Below are 15,708 nucleotides of genomic sequence, written 5' to 3' on the forward strand. Positions count from 1 at the left end.
GGTTTCGGCAGTCTTTTTCCATCTCTTGACCTTGAGTCTGTGTGTGCCTTTTGATCTGAAGTGGGTCCTTTGCAGACAGCATATATATGGGTCTTCTTTTGGAGAAGGTGAACTTGTTAAATTTAAAAGGGCAATACTCTAGGCACAAGCAGCCGTGCACTGCCCTCTGTTGGCCAGGTAAGACGTGGCATACAAGCTATGGGGTGCGTGGATCTGTCAACACTGAAAGCCCACACCAGGCTGAGTCCTCTTCCCAGGCTTGCTGTTAGACCAGAATAAATTCTGTAAGAGTCAGTGTTTTGGGGATGCCTTCTAGTAGAAGTCATTGCCCTGTCATTTCACACTGGAAAAACATAGGCCTCATCCCAAGCTCTGTAGTGCAGAGAGTGTGTATTGAGCTCCTGAATCCAGCCTTGGGTTCTAGGACCGTCCTTGTCTGAGGAGAGGCCTGGTCAGGGAACACTGGAGTGCACTCCCCTCCTCAGCTACCCAGGGTGGAGGAGTCTCGGCCCCTTTTATGCTGAATTCATGCTTATGCAATTCCAAATCTCACCTTTACTGGATACTTGGGAAACTGAGGCCCATAGAGATTCAGGGATTAGCCAGGGTACGTAACAGGCACAGTCCAGAGGTCAGAAGTGTTTCGACCTCCTAGGCAAGGGTTTTAACCTCTCCCATAAAGTTGGTTTGGAAATTAGAAATCCTAACATATTGGGAAGCTCTTGCCTATTTCTGCCTATGTGGGGACTGCATTTTTCTGGGATCCAGTAAATGAGTACTGGCATGCGTGCGTGCACACACACATTCTCTCTAGATGTATCGACTATGGGAAGGATACTAGGAGGAGCACACACAGAGGAGGGGACAGCAGAAAGAAAATACAGATTGGAGGCACTTCCTATACATGACAGCACTCCTCCAACTTTATACATATCTTTCCACCTGTGTCTGAACATTATTATTTCTAAGAAGTACATGCTGGAATAATATCATTGTGCAGGCAGGAGACAGACAGGCCCTGACAGTCAAAATGGCTCATCCAGTGTCAAGAAAAAGGGGACTCAGGGAAGGGGATCACAGGAAGTGAGGTCACTTCCCTAAAGAACTTAGAACCCCCGTAACCAGGCAGCCACATTCTAGCAACAGCCCAACAGCCAGTTCACTTGGCAAGAGACACTTGATAGTTTAAGATGTCCTCTTGCTGGTTCTCTAGTTCTTGGGGCTCTTGCTTCCGGAGACCCCACAGTGGGAGTTTTTCCAAACTCTGGAGACATTGGTTTAACCCTCATCCCCGGCGTCTCTGGCCATTCTCCAGGAGGTCCCCTCAGGTAACACAAGGCAGCCTGTCAGCCCAGTTGAGGCCGGGCCACCTCTGGGAGCCGTCCCTGGGCAGCCCCATCCCCTCCTCTTCATGTGGGGGAAGAGGGACCTGAAGGGAGGCCCCCTGGGCAGGAACAGGTTGCTGGGCGGGGCATATCCTAGTGAAGCTGTCATGATCACAGCCAGCACAGGGCTGGCAGGGTGGAGAGGGCTTTCTGAGGGGCCTTTCATCTGTGCCAATGAGAACCCTCGGCCCTCAGGCTGTCACGTCTTTTCTGTCCTTCGTGGAGGTGTGAGTAAAATGTGGAGTGTGTGTCTGCAGTGGAAAGAACCACAGGGTCTGCGAAGCACAGACCGGGCTCTGAGGCTTTCCGCCTGGCGGCTGGGCACTGTCTTTACAGAGCTCCCCACAGGAGGTCAGACAGGAGGTCAGACAGGAGCTGACTGATGGGGTTCTCCAGCAGGAGGCACAGGGGCCCCACGCTGCCGAAGGAGTGCAGCTCGGTCTCAAGGTGAGTGCAGAGGCCCCAGTAGTCAAAGGGGCCCGGGTTCCAGAAGCCACCCTGCTACTCCCCTGAGCCCCTTCCTAGAGTCCTGCTCCCAAAGGAATCTGGGTTTCCAGCTTCTCCCCCAACCCACCCTCACTGTCCAGCCCCTCCTGGCCAGGAGCAAAGTCACTGCATATTTGTAGGACTATCAGAGAGGAGGCTTTTGTATCATTTCACCTCATGTTCAGTCAAGAGGATTTCTGCATCTTTCTACAGATTTTCCTGTTTTAACACCCATCCCCAAGTGTCTATGTTGGTCTGACAATCCTTATACTCTTTCTCCCAGTCTTCCTCATCATCATGATTAGTAGGGATGCTTGTCCCCAAAAGACACGGGGCTCATGGTACCATATCTGTTGCTTTGCAATTTTCTGCCCCGGAGGAACGCATCCCTGTGGTTCCTCCAGGTCAGGAGCTGGGAGTCTCCCAAGGCTGTATATCATACTCCCAGGGGGACCGGTTACCATGGCGATCCAGCCCTTCACTGCTGTGGGATCTGGAAGTGATCCCCTTCTGTTGCCATGTCAACGATGCTGCCCTGAACATCTCACATGCCCTAATCTCCTGACCCCTCCCACCCTAGGAAAAGCCTCTGTGTTCTCATCTGAGCACGGGATGCTTTGTCAGAAATCCCAGGGATGACACTGTTAATACAGGGACGTGCTGTCCATCCTCAGCTAGCAAAATAGGACCCAAGTTACTAATGCGTTTCATCATTCCCCTCCTCCAATTCTACTTTTGATGCCAAGAACCTTTTCTCTCCTGCAAGCATTGGTGTGCCCCGTCTTGCCACCAGTCCCTGAGGGCTTGGGGGTTCGGTCTGAGCTGCAGCTGCCACCCCACCTGGTGGTCCGTGATGCTGTTTTGACTGCATGTCCCTCCTCTGTCCGACCCCAGGGGCAAGAAGCATCACCCGGGAACACAAATAAACTCTGTATGGTGCAGACCGCCCGGGCACACCGGCTGTTCAAGCTGGTGGAGCACCTGGTGCCTGCCTTCCTGGGCAGGGACCCCACCTTCGTCCCCACCTTTCTCTGGAACTACAGAACTTTTGCCACCACCCAGCAGGTGTTGGACCTACTATTGACAAGGTGAGCACCTGCCCCTCCACAGCACAGTGGTCATCCGGGCACTTGCTAGCGGTGAGTCTTCAGAAGGTCACTGCATCTCCTTGAGTCTGTGTGCTCCTCTGAACAGCGGGGTGAACCCAGCAGCAAACTCATAGGATAATTAGAGAAACCTGGTGGGGTCCTCCCTGTAACGTGCTCTCTGGGTGCCTGGCCACTGGAGAGGTCTGCGGGGGCGCGGGGGGTTGGGGGGCGGGCGGTGGTTGTGCTAATTGGACATTTTCTCTTCCTCATGACCAAGCCTCTGCCTCATCCCTCACTTTCCTCGGGGCCTTGGGCTGAGCTGCTTTCTCATTTGAAAAGGAGCTTGGAGATTTCATTAGGGTTCTCTGTCCTGGGTGAAGCCAGAGCAGGAATCCCAGGGGGGAGCAGCGGGCTAACTGAGATACCTGTGATGGGGCTCGTTCATTCAGCGAATATATCGGCAGGTGCAGGCATGTTCTAGACACTGACCATAATCCAGTGCACAGAGCAGACCCCAACCCTGCTTTCCAGAGCTTCCTTGTAGTCGGGAGTGAGACAGTCACACTAGACTTCACAGGCAGGTAGCGTCCACAGGGCAGTCGATGTGATGTCCTCCTGGCCTCCTCTAGGTATGGATGCATCTTCCCGTATGCTGAAGAGGATGGTGGGCCTGTGGACCAGCAGAAAAAGTGAGTGGGCTTTGGATCAGAACCGTGAGGGGAGTATAGGGACCCCAGGCTCCCACAGGGATACTCTGGAGGTTAGTGTGGAAGGAAAGGCCAGGCCTCAGACTCTGCGGCCCATGTCTCTCCCCAGGGCCATCATCTCCATCCTGGGCATGTGGCTGGACCAGTACCCTCAGGATTTTTTCCAGCCCCCAGAATTTCCCTGCCTGGTGATGCTGCTGGCCTACCTAGACCTCAATTTTCCAGGCTCAGACCTGGAGCGCCAGGCCCAGCTGCTCCTTTCAGAGCTGGAGCGCCGTGAGCCCACAGAGGCAGAGGCAGAGGGTGAGGAGGAGTCGGGGTGGGTGATGTGGGCGTGTGGGGAGGAGATGGGGCTCAGCCACACAGAGAAGAGCTTTTAGAGGCCAGGGGCAGAGCCGGCTCTGATCACTATCCCCATGGCCTGCAGTCCGGGAAGACTTCCTGGTGTGGGCTCTTGAACAAGGACTCCATCGATGGATAGGAGAGATTTTCTGTCTCTAGAAGGCACGTTGAGGCAGTCATGGTGATAACATGTTCTCTTCTGGGGTCTACAGAACCAGCTCCAGAGCAAGAGCAAAAAAGACCTCAAGAGGCAACGCCGACTCCAGCGGCCTCCCCAGAGCCAGAGCAGGCTCCGGGCACAGCCTTCACTGACCTCCAAGAGGCAGAAGAACCGCCTGCAGCTTGTGGGCGACTCGCCTCAGCTCCTGCGAGGCCTGTGGTCCCCGGTCCTGGGCCGCAGCGCGTGTCAGCTGCCATGGCAGAGAGGGCTCCCCCTTGAGATGCAGTTTTAAAATATTTTGTTTATCTTACATATGCGTAAAATTTACTGTAGTTTTGTATAATATTCAGTTAAAATAAAATGTTGTTTAATAAAATCTAATATATTAAAAATAAATTTTAATTTAAATAAAATAGCATTTACGTCTATGATCCTTCAAAATGTAATTTCAGCAGCATTAAGTACATTCACAATTTTTTTTCACATTTTTTATTTTTTATTGTTTAAAGTATTACATATAGTAGTACATATATCTCCTTTCCCCCTGCCCCCACCATTGACCTTCCCCCAGACTCCCCTACCCGCTGTCGCATGCCCTCATCCCCCCCTCCCACCCAGTGTCTTGTGTCCATTGGTGTGCTTATACACATGCATACAAGTCCTTTGGTTGATCTCTTTCCCTCCCTCCCCAACACACCCCTGCCTTCCCGCTGTAATTTGACAGTCTGTTCGGTGCTTTACTGCCTCTGTATCTTTTTGTTCATTAGGTTATAATGTTCTTTATTTTCCATAAATGAGTGAGATCATGTGGTATTTTTCTTTCATTGCCTGGCTTATTTCACTTAACATAATGCTCTCCAGGTCCATCCACGCTGCTGCAAATGGTAAGAATTCCTTCTTTTTTTATAGCAGCGTAGTATTCCATTGTGTAGATGTACCATAGTTTTCTGATCCACTTATCTGCTGATGGGCATTTAGGCTGTTTCCAAATCGTAGCTATGGTGAATTGTGCTGCTATGAACATAGGGGTGCATATATCCTTTCTGACTGGTGTTTCTAGTTTCTTGGGATATATTCCTAGAAGTGGTATTACTGGGTCAAATGGGAGTTCCATTTTTAGTTTTTTGAGGAAACTCCATACTGTTCTCCACAGTGGCTGCACCAGTCTGCATTCCCACCAGCAGTGCACGAGGGTTCCTTTTTCTCCGCAACCTTGCCAGCACTTGTCGTTTGTTGATTTGTTGATGGTACTGCATTGTCATTCTGACAGGTGTGAGATGGTACTGCATTGTCATTTTGACTTGCATCTCTCGGATAATTAGTGACTTTGAGCATGTTTTCATATGTCTCTTGGCCTTTCTTCTGTCTTCTTTCGAAAAGATTCTATTTAGGTCTGTTGCCCATTTTTTTTATTGGATCATTTATCTTCCTTTTATTAAGTTGTATAAGTTCCCTGTAGATGTTGGAGATTAAACCTTTATCAGTGATAGCATTTGCAAATATGTTTCCCACATTCACAATTCTTTATGACCATCACATCACATCACAATCACAGAAGAAAGTTCCAGAACATTCTTCTCCAGGACAAACCCAGGACCTGTCACTCCTCATCCTCCCTACTCGATCCCTGTCAATCACTGATCTCTTTCTTTCTTTTATTTTTTAAAATAATGCATTTTTATTGATTTCAGAGAGGAAGGGAGAGAGAGATAGAAACATCAATGATGAGAGAGAATCATTGATTGGCTGCCTCCTGCACACCCCCTCCTGGGGATCAAGCCCGCAACTAGGGCATGTGTCCTTGACCAGAATCGAACCCAGGACCCTTCAGTCCACAGGCCGACACTCTGTCCACTGAGCCAAACCAGCCAGGGCTTCTTCTTCTTCTTCTTCTTTTTTTAATCCCTTTTTACTCATGATCATTTTATCCCTCCAATTTAACAAGACAACTAGCTGGTCAAACCAACATAGAACCCAGGATAAATTTATAAGCCAATTTGTAATGAAAGGTACTTTTGTGATATTTTCAGAGAACATGAAATTGTTTTCCCTGTGATTCTTTTGCCTACAGAATGTTTTTCATGTTCTTAATCCTGAAATGCAGGATTTGGGACAGTTGTAGTAATCCTATAGATGCCCACTAGAGGACAGAAGAAAGTCAGGCAACATCTGAAAAGAAATATTCAGGGACCAGTTGTCCTTGATTATAGGATAGAGTTAGACCTTCCTATGGGAAACTCAGACGCCAGAGCCTGAGAATTGTTTTGATTAAGCTCATTATTTTTAAGTTAAATAATGGATCAGAAATCTCTCCCAAAGTTTTTTGTTTTGTTTTGGTTTTGTTTGCCTTTCAAAGGTAGGAAGGAGACAATTTTCATTTTATCATTTTGTATTTATACTTCTATTTTGGTTCTCATGTAATTCTGCGTTCTATTATTTTTATTTGTTTTCATGCTTGGCATCAACCACCATTATATGTAAAACTTTTGAAGGCTGATGTCGTGAGCAGCTCATTGGAATGACGCTAAGTCTCTGCCTTTTCCCCTCATGGTTATTGTTAGTTCTTGGTAAGAAACAAGAGATTGAGAAGCTGGGGAAGAGGACAGCTGCTAAGAGTCAGAGAAAACAGAAACACTAAGTAATCTCATGGACCTGGACAGAAAAAAAAAAAAATGAGGAAGAGGAAGAGGAACAGAAAGGAGGAGGAGGAGAGGAAAAGAAGGATCGGGAGGAGCAGGGGAAGAGAAAGAGGAGAAAGACAGGTGGTTGTTTTTTTCCAGGGAGTATTAATTCATTATGTGAATATACAACGGTTTGTATATCACTTCTCTGTTGATGGGCATGTGGGCTTTATCCAGTTTTTCCCTGGTATAAATCACATTGCTATGAACGTTTTTTTAAGAACCCTTTTTGGATATATGCATTCATTTTTCTTGGGAAGTAAATAGAAGGGATATTACCAGGTAACAGGGGAGGTATATTTTTAACTATGGGAGCTGCCAAATATTTGGGAAATGGTGGTGCTCAAGTACAGTTTAATCAATATCACATTGTAACCTCAGACATACTCAGTCCTGGGAATGAGAGAAAAAACAATTTTAAAAATCTATTTTTCTAGGGTATGTGTCTTCACCTTCTTTCACATTCTTAATGGCATCTATGAAGATGGGTGTGGTCTCACCAAGTGTCACCACTGGACTATTCAGCTCTGGCAGCAGAGCCAAAGAGATACTCCAGGGCCACCACTCAAGTCTCAGACTCAGCTCTGTACCATTTAAAATGATTTCTTGTGCTTGCTTTCCATCCCTCCATTTTCTGGCCTGGATTTTACTGGACCTGTTAGCTGGTCATGGTCACAGGACACTGTCAATGGCTCTAGAGCAGCCCAGGCAGGAACCAAAAGGGCACATTTTGGCCAGAGAATAGCAAAGAGATCCCCTTTGCCAAGAGGACACCAGAGAAGCGCTGAGACCAATGGGCTTGCGTGAAAAGAGCGCACAGGTCAGGTGCAATGGAACAGAGAGGAGGGAGGGCAGGGAGAAGAGTTCCATGGTTCCTGGGTCCATTTGAGGCACCCGGTCATTGGTCAAGAGCCCAGAGCACTGACCGCTGGCGCCATGAAAAGGGCCCTCATGGCGCGGGTCACAGCCCTGGAGGGGTGGTGTCCACACTGCTGAGAGCCAAGTCAAGAGAAGGTAAATTATGACAATGTCTGGCATCCAGTGAAAGAAATCCAGGTGTGCACAGAGGCAGGAAAGTCTGACCCACAATGAGGAGAATAATCAGTGTATTGAAACGGAACCATAACTGACTCGTTGCTGAAATTAGCAGAGAGGATTTTAATACAATTATTATGGGTGTTAATATGTCTGAAAAATTCATTAGAAACTTGGAACATACTAGTATATGAATGTCCAGAGTCAAACTGTATAGATGAAAACAATAATGTCTGAGAAAATAAATTCACTATATAGAATTTATAGATTAGACATTGCAGAAAAAGGATTGGGGAACATAAAGCCATGAACAATTGAAAATATAAAAAATGAAACAGAATTCAAAAAAAAATTTAAATCAGTGAGTGATAGGGCAACTTTAAAAGGCCTAATAAATGAGTAATGGATTCCCTGAAAAGACTGGGGGTGAAGAGACAATTTTGAAAAAACAATGACAGAAACCTTTCCCATCATGATAAAAATTATAAACCCACCAATCCAAGGAGTCAAATGAACACAATGAACGAGCACGAGATACAAAAAGAAAACCACATCTAGTAGTCACATAATTAAATTGCTCAAATCCATTGAAAGAGCAAAAATCTCCAAAGCTGCCAAAGGAGAGAGACATGCTACATACTAAAAAAAAAAAAAAAAAAAAAAAAAAAAAAAAAATTGTCAGATTTCTCATCAGAAACAGTGCAAGTGAGAAGATGGTGGAGCAGCAGTTTTAAAGGACTGAGGGGGCGGGGGGCTGGCCCGCGAGGCCCGCAGGTCAAAGTAGCATTCTATGCCTCCCCCCGAAGTCTTTCAAAAATGAAGGTGAATGATGACATTTACAGAAACATAAATGCTGAGAGACTTCACCACCAGCAAACCCACACCACAAGCAGTGTGCTTCCAGGAAGATGGACAAGTGATACCAGATAGAAATCTGGGTGTACAGGAAGGGAAGAAGGACAACAGAAATAGTACCTGCCTGGGAACAGATATAGATACATAGGTGTAAGACGTCTTTCTTATCATTTACATCTCTTTAAAAACGTGGGATAGACACAACAACAGTAATAACGATGGATTTCGGGGCTTATAGCATAGGTCAGGTGCAATGCATGACGACCACAGCATAAGGGCAGGCAGGAGGGAAATGGGGAGAGGTACTCTACCACTTGAAGGCAGACTGTGGTAAGTTACAGATGTGTGCTCTAGAGCCTAAAGCAGCCGCTGAAATAACAAAGGAGAGAGTGATATATAGTAAGTCAACAAAAGGAGAGAAAATGGAGTCCTATAGAAACCTTGTCAACACTACGTTAGAGCAACTGCTCTTCTGGGACTCTGCCCTATGAAATGCTTGAACAAGTGGCCAGATATTTGTACCAGAACGAAGAGCTCAGCATACTTTTACCCCCACATTAATTTGAAAAGTATATGGAGAGTGTTCAAAAAACCCTGCTACCAACAAACAATGACTGCTGGATTGCCCTTGACTTGTTTTTCCCTTAGCCTCTGATTTTGCCCAGCCCCCGTCTAGTGCAGGAGGCACAGAAGACAAGAGGGTAGTAATGGAGGAGACCTCTTTCCAGTAAGGGTTGAAAGAGAATGTGCAGAGAAAGAGGTGCAAAGGTTTGGCTAAGACGTCCGTGGGTGGGCTCGAACCGCCACCCTTTCAGTTAACAGCCAAACGCACTAACGGATTGCGCCACAGAAACGGATGGAAAGCAAACACTCAAGGTAGCAGAGAGCAAGTCTTTAGTCACCGCTAGTAGAGTCATATCTCTGTCACTGGACAGAGGACCGTGTAGACTCCAAAACCTCGGAAAACCGTAGGGGGGAGGCGGGGGCAAGAGATGGAGTTCACGCTGCACGTTAGTCGCGTTTGAAACGCGTGCATTGGGTGATTCCGAAGGCAATGGGCCGCCGAATGGCCTCCCTGGCCTTGCTCTACTCTCTCCTTAGATGCCAGCGCCCCAGAGACGCCCGGAACCGGGACTCCCTGGGCCTGAGCCGAGTGGGGGCCCCCAAAAGCAGCTGAACGACCCGTGGGCTCCAATGGTGACTCTTCCGGTTTGCTTCAGCTGCAACCGACCTTACGGAGGCTGCACGGCACTGACCTGGTGGGGGAGACACCTTCCCCTGAAGTGGTGCCGGGCAGAGGAAAGCGCTGGTCTGTGGCCCCCAGATTTGGGGGTTTGAACATGTGTGTAAAAGTCAAACTCTAAGCATCACGGGGGCTCCTGCCGTGACTCGGATTCGAACCGAGGTTGCTGCGGCCACAACGCAGAGTACTAACCACTATACGATCACGGCACGCTACACCCGCAGTGCTACGCCGCGCTCTTGCTCTATGAGCTTTGACGTGGAACCATTCCATTTACTGCGCTTTGTTTCCGAACAACTGCAGGTATCTCCTCTTTCCTGCTCATTCTGTTTCCCCTCCCTTCCCCTCAATTCCGATGATAAAACAAAACAGACTCCCCCTCCCCCTCCCAGCAATTCTCATCTCCCCAAATCGGGCCCAAACCTCTGCCCCGGCCTCCTGGTAAGGCCCCGTCCCGGTCCACGTCTCCCCCGCACTTTCCCGCCTCTTCGCGTTTGCCACGGCGACCCCAGCCTACCCACTCTTTCCAGCTCCTGTAGCACCGACCGCTGTGGAGCGAGGGGAGCGCCAGCGGCGCAGACTTGGGGGCCACTTTCTGCGGCTTCCCTGGCATTTCCCCATCGCCCGGGGAAGCCGGATAAAGCGGCCCGAAGTCTTGTCAGCAGGCTCTACGCAAACACGGGTGACGCTCCGAAGGAGCAAGAGGACCCAGCCCTCTGCCTGGCTGGCCCTCGTGGACAGCGTCAAAGGAGGTTGATTTCGAGGACAGAACCAAAGGGAAGGCCTAATGGTAGAAAACCCCACGATCTCGAGACGCGTCTCAAATCCCACGCCCACGTGAGCCGGGCGCCGAGAGCCGAATCGTCCGCCCCCTGCGCCCTGGTCAGGCAAGTCCGGGACCAGGTGCAGCAGGGACTGTGCACCGCGGCTGGTTCTCAATCGGGGACGATTTAGTCACCTCCTCTTTCCACACCCCCCATCCCCAATACACACACACACCCGGCCCTCGCTGTGACTCTAGTGCTCGTCTGTAGATATTTGGGATGGTCGCGACTGGGGGAAGGAGCGAGAGTTTGCCGCTGGCATCTAGTCCGCAGAGTAACGCAACACCCAGCAGCCCATGGGCGGAGCCCTCCGCACGGAACTGGTCGGATCCCAATCCCTCGTGCAGACCCAGGTCGGCACACCTGACCCACGAGAGAACACCTGCCTCATTGGATGTGGGGAAGCTCCGGCGACGGAGAGAACTTCAAGTGGTTTCTGGCCAGAGCATCCGAAAGGATGGACTTTCCATCAACCAAGCGGGGGAAATGCGGGGCGGCAGGTTGCGGCAGGTCAGGGCCGCAGAGCCTCGCTTGAAAGCGTGTTCCACCCCGCTATTCGGGTCCCGCACCCCGCAGAGTGCCTTCTGAGGTTGGGGATCCCGGGGTCTCACCCTGGGCGCCTCTCCTCTCGCCTCCTCCCGACCACTTGGTCCACTGACTCGCCCAGGCGACCTTCTCTCCACGCGGGGCCGCCTCGCAAAGGCGCGCTCCCCGGCGGTTCGGAGGGGCGGCGGGGGGCAGGACAACTCGCTCCCGGACGTGTGCACTTGGCGGGCTGCGCGGGCGCTCGGTGGCTGGTCTGCGGGCTCCTTTGGTGGAGAAGGCAGGAAAGAACCTTGGCCTATGAAAGCATTCCTGGGAGGATGGGTGATACGCCCCTCTCCACCTTGTGCTCCCGGTAAAGCCCCTCAAGGCTCAGGAGAAATGTCACTCTTCCGAACTGCAGAGGCAAGCCAGGCAACCACCGAGTCCCTGGTGGTCTAGTGGCTAGGATTCGGCGCTTTCACCGCCGCGGCCCGGGTTCGATTCCCGGTCAGGGAACTTTTTTTGCGCCGTCTGACATCTGTCCTCCCGCAGGAATCTCCATCTCCACACCTGCTCTGTCGTGTGCTCCTCCCACCGAGTGAGTCTTCAACTCCCGCAGAAGGGACACGGGGGCGCGCGCTCCTCGGTGCTCACGGGTCTTGCTTTTCTCTACGGCAGCAGCCCTCCCGCACAAGGGGCTTCAGAGGGCTCCTCGGCCTCCCGCTCAGGTTTACAGGGCCGGCAGCGCGGAGGTCGCATCCCGGGCGGTTGGGGGTGGGGGGTGGGGGGGGGCCTACACCCGAGCCCACGCTGCTGGCCGCGGCACCCGCCGAGCCGGCTCTGCCCGCATCACGGAGAGGAGGGTGGGTGGGTGCGCGCCCCGGAAACGCGCCGGGCGGCTGGGCCTCCCCAGCTCGGTCGCACACAAATGTTTGCTCGGCTTCGGAAGAGGTGCCGCCGCCGGGGGTGACTGTCCGTCGGTCTCTCAAGCCGGGTAGGGAGGTGACGTCGGCACAAATGGAAAACGCTGGTTGCTGCCATGAGCAGCGGGAGGAGGAGGAATCAACACCAGCTCCAAACCGCCGGACCAGGGTCCAGCCCCACGAGGACTGCTGCCTTTAAAGCCGTGGACTCTTCCAGGCGCGGGGCACGATTCCCCTTTCCCTCCGAAGACCGATTGGGATAAACGCGGTGTCCTCTGGGGCCAGGGGAGAGCGAGCGAGACGGGTGGTGATGGGGACCCCGTCGCAGAGGGAGCAGAGGGAGAAGCAGGTGACAGCGCAGTGGCTGCGGGTCGCTGGGTCTGGTGCCGCTGCTGCCAGGCGGAGGATGAGGGGTCTCCCGTGTGCGTTTGCGGGGGCCGGGGGTGGTGGCCCTGAGTGTACGGAGCAGGGACGGGAAGGCTGCACGGTGCTAGGAGGGCGTGCGCTCACACTTACCTGGCAGGGGAGACACGTGATCACGAAGGTGGTTCTCCCTGGCGAGGCTCGGCCATGCACCCAGGGGGTGTGGAGGCCCACGAGCTCTCCCCTGACCTCCCCGGTTCCCGGTGCCACACGGCGCCCCTCCATCCCCACAGCGTGTGGGTTCGCCCCACCCAGCGCTTCACCATCTCCCAGGCTCTCCCATTTCGGGACCCAAGTGTGTGGACCACTCCGCCTCCTGCGCCGCGCCTCCTCCTGTCCAGATGGGGACTCCCACAGTCACCACAAATGCCCCCGGTGCGTGGTGCTGGGAAAGCGTGACAGATGTGTCCCCATGACCTCCCACTCCACCGTCCTTCTCCGGCCAGGTCCGAGGGAGGCACCCTTTCTTGGAAAGATAAGGCCCGAGCCCTGCCTTTGCCTGGGGGCTCCCGGCTCCTGGTTCCCTTTCAAGCGCTCCCTTTCCCTGCCGGGACTAGCCAGCTGCAAAAGTGTATTTAGCATGCAAAAGGAAAGAACACTGGAGGAGAAGATTCAAGGGGGCCGCTCAGAGAGATGCCTTGGCCTTTAAGAGAGAAAGTCATGGAGGCAGAAGTGAGCCAGCTGGGCTGCGTGGACTCAGAAAACAAGTTACAGAGACAGAAGAAGAGCCCTTAGAGCTTAGCAGAAAGAAAGCAAAGATGCACGCCTGAAGGAGGAAGGCACGTGCATGCTCTAGAGAGAGAGAGAGAGAGAGAGTGTTCATGCTAGCATGTGCACTGGGTTCTTTGCCTTAAATGTTTTTACCTGTTTTCTAAAGGCAGGAATTTTAGGGGAGGTCTCAGGGAGGATCTCAATAGAATATACATCAGCTTTCCAGGTGTGTCCTTTAATATACTGATTAATCAAAATTAGCACAGATAGGATCAGGGTCCTGGTCTCTATTAATTGGTTGGTGCTAGGGTGTGTGTCTATGGGGGGGAGGGGGTTGGGAGTGGGAGGTGGGGGAGGTTCCTTGGTCCTGATGCCAGCCATGGTGTCCCTTTGTCTGGTTTGGGTGCTTTTCTGGTCCTGGAGTTGAAACACAACTGAGGCCTAGATGTTATCTCTAGTTTGAACAAAACGCTGTCTCTGCAGTCAACAGACTGGAGGCGTTGTTCCTATGATTATTTGATGCTGATCAGACCCTCATTGTCCTGAGGGCTTAATGTTTAAGGCAGATGAGTCAGGGTGCTGTTGGATGAAGCCAGTTGGAATGGGCTATCTGTCTCAGTTTCCCATTCCACTTGCCAAAGCATTCTCCTAAATTTTTACTCTCCTGCCTCACAGTGAGGAGAGCAATGGACAGAGAGAATCCGGGCATGTGGGAAAAGTCTCCTTCAGGTACACAGCAGAGTACTGATCAGGACATGCTTGTGAAGAAACTGCCTGAGGCCAAGGAAAGAAACTTCTGTAGAGATCCTAAGTCTACTAGAGACTTAACCAATACACACTTATTAGCTCAGGGTTTCTGTGAGGATGAATCCAGCCTGGCTCAGCTGGTACTACTGCCAGTGTCTCTCACTGAGGTCTCAGCTGAGGCAGGATCTGTGTCACTCTGGCTCTGAGCTCACCTGTGTGTGTGTGTGTGTGTGTGTGTGTGTGTGTGTGTGTGTGTGTGTGTGTGCTGGGGGGAGGGTCTTCAGGATTCAGTTGGATTGAAGGCCTGACTTCCTCTCTATCTGTTGGTCTCATTTAGTGCTAGGCCATGTGGATCTCTCCAGATAGCAACTCATAACACAGAGGCTTATTCTTCAGAGTGAGTGACTGAGAGAGACAGAAACAGAGAGAGACAGAACACAGGTCAGAGTGAGCAAGTGGGTAGGCATTGACTTTTTTTTTTAATTTAAAAAATGATTTTCAAAAGAGGAAGGAAGAGAGTGAGAAACATCTATGTGAGAGAGAAACACTGATTGGTTGCCTCCTGTACACTCCCTGACTTAGGATCGAACCCACAACCTAGGTATGTGCTCTGACCAGAAATCGAACCAGCAACCTTTTGGTGTTCAGGATAATGCTCAACCAACTGAGCCACTCTGGCTGGGCTAGGCACTGGCTTTTTATGACCAAATTATGGAACTAATGTTGGATCACTTTGCCATCTTCTATGGAATCATTACTGACATCCACACTTGAGGGGAGGGGACACATTCGCACTACAGGAGGAAGATGAAGACCATGGGGAGTCACCGAGGAGAGAAGCTGGTGACCAAGAGGTCCATGCCTTGCCCAGAGTCACAGACTGGTCAGAATGCAGAGCCTGAGATAAACCCAGCTGTGTGTCCTCAAAGTTGGGGTCCTGGCTGCACTCCAGTTTTCTCAGTGGCTCTGAAAAAGGCTGTGCTGATGGGATCCTGTACAGACATGGAGATGGCGTGAGGGAGACAGTGAGCATTGGGCAGGCTAGATGGGCATTTGGCCAGTATTTGGCTGAAAAGGAGCCCAGATCTGGAACCACGGAGGTGCACCTCTGTCCACAACCCACCCAGAGTGGAGGGAGCTGCAGCCCCTTTATGCTGAGCTCATGCTTATGCAGGACTGAACCACACCCTCAGTGGATAATTGGGAAGCTGAAGCCCATAGAAAGGCAGACACTGCCCAAGGTACATGACATACAGAGTCCTGAGTTCAGGAATGTTCAGACCTTCCAGTCCAAGGCTTCAACCCCTCCCAGAGTTGGTTTGGAAATTAGAAATCCTGACATATTGGGAAGCTCATGCCTATTCCTCCCTATGTGGGGGCCATTTTGTTCTGGGATCCAGAATGGGGTTTGGCACGTGAACTGCATCCAGCACGGCCAGGGGTGAACCTGAGGAGGGGTGGTGAAGGATTTCTAAGGCTCTCTGTCTCACCTGAGCCCAGGGACAATTACTTCTACTTGAACAAGGTTGTGCACGTGCCCTGGCTTCTCTCTTTACATCAGTCCTCCAAACCA

The sequence above is a fragment of the Plecotus auritus genome (assembly GCF_963455305.1).
Source record: "Plecotus auritus genome assembly, chromosome: 12".
Taxonomy (NCBI): domain Eukaryota; kingdom Metazoa; phylum Chordata; class Mammalia; order Chiroptera; family Vespertilionidae; genus Plecotus; species Plecotus auritus.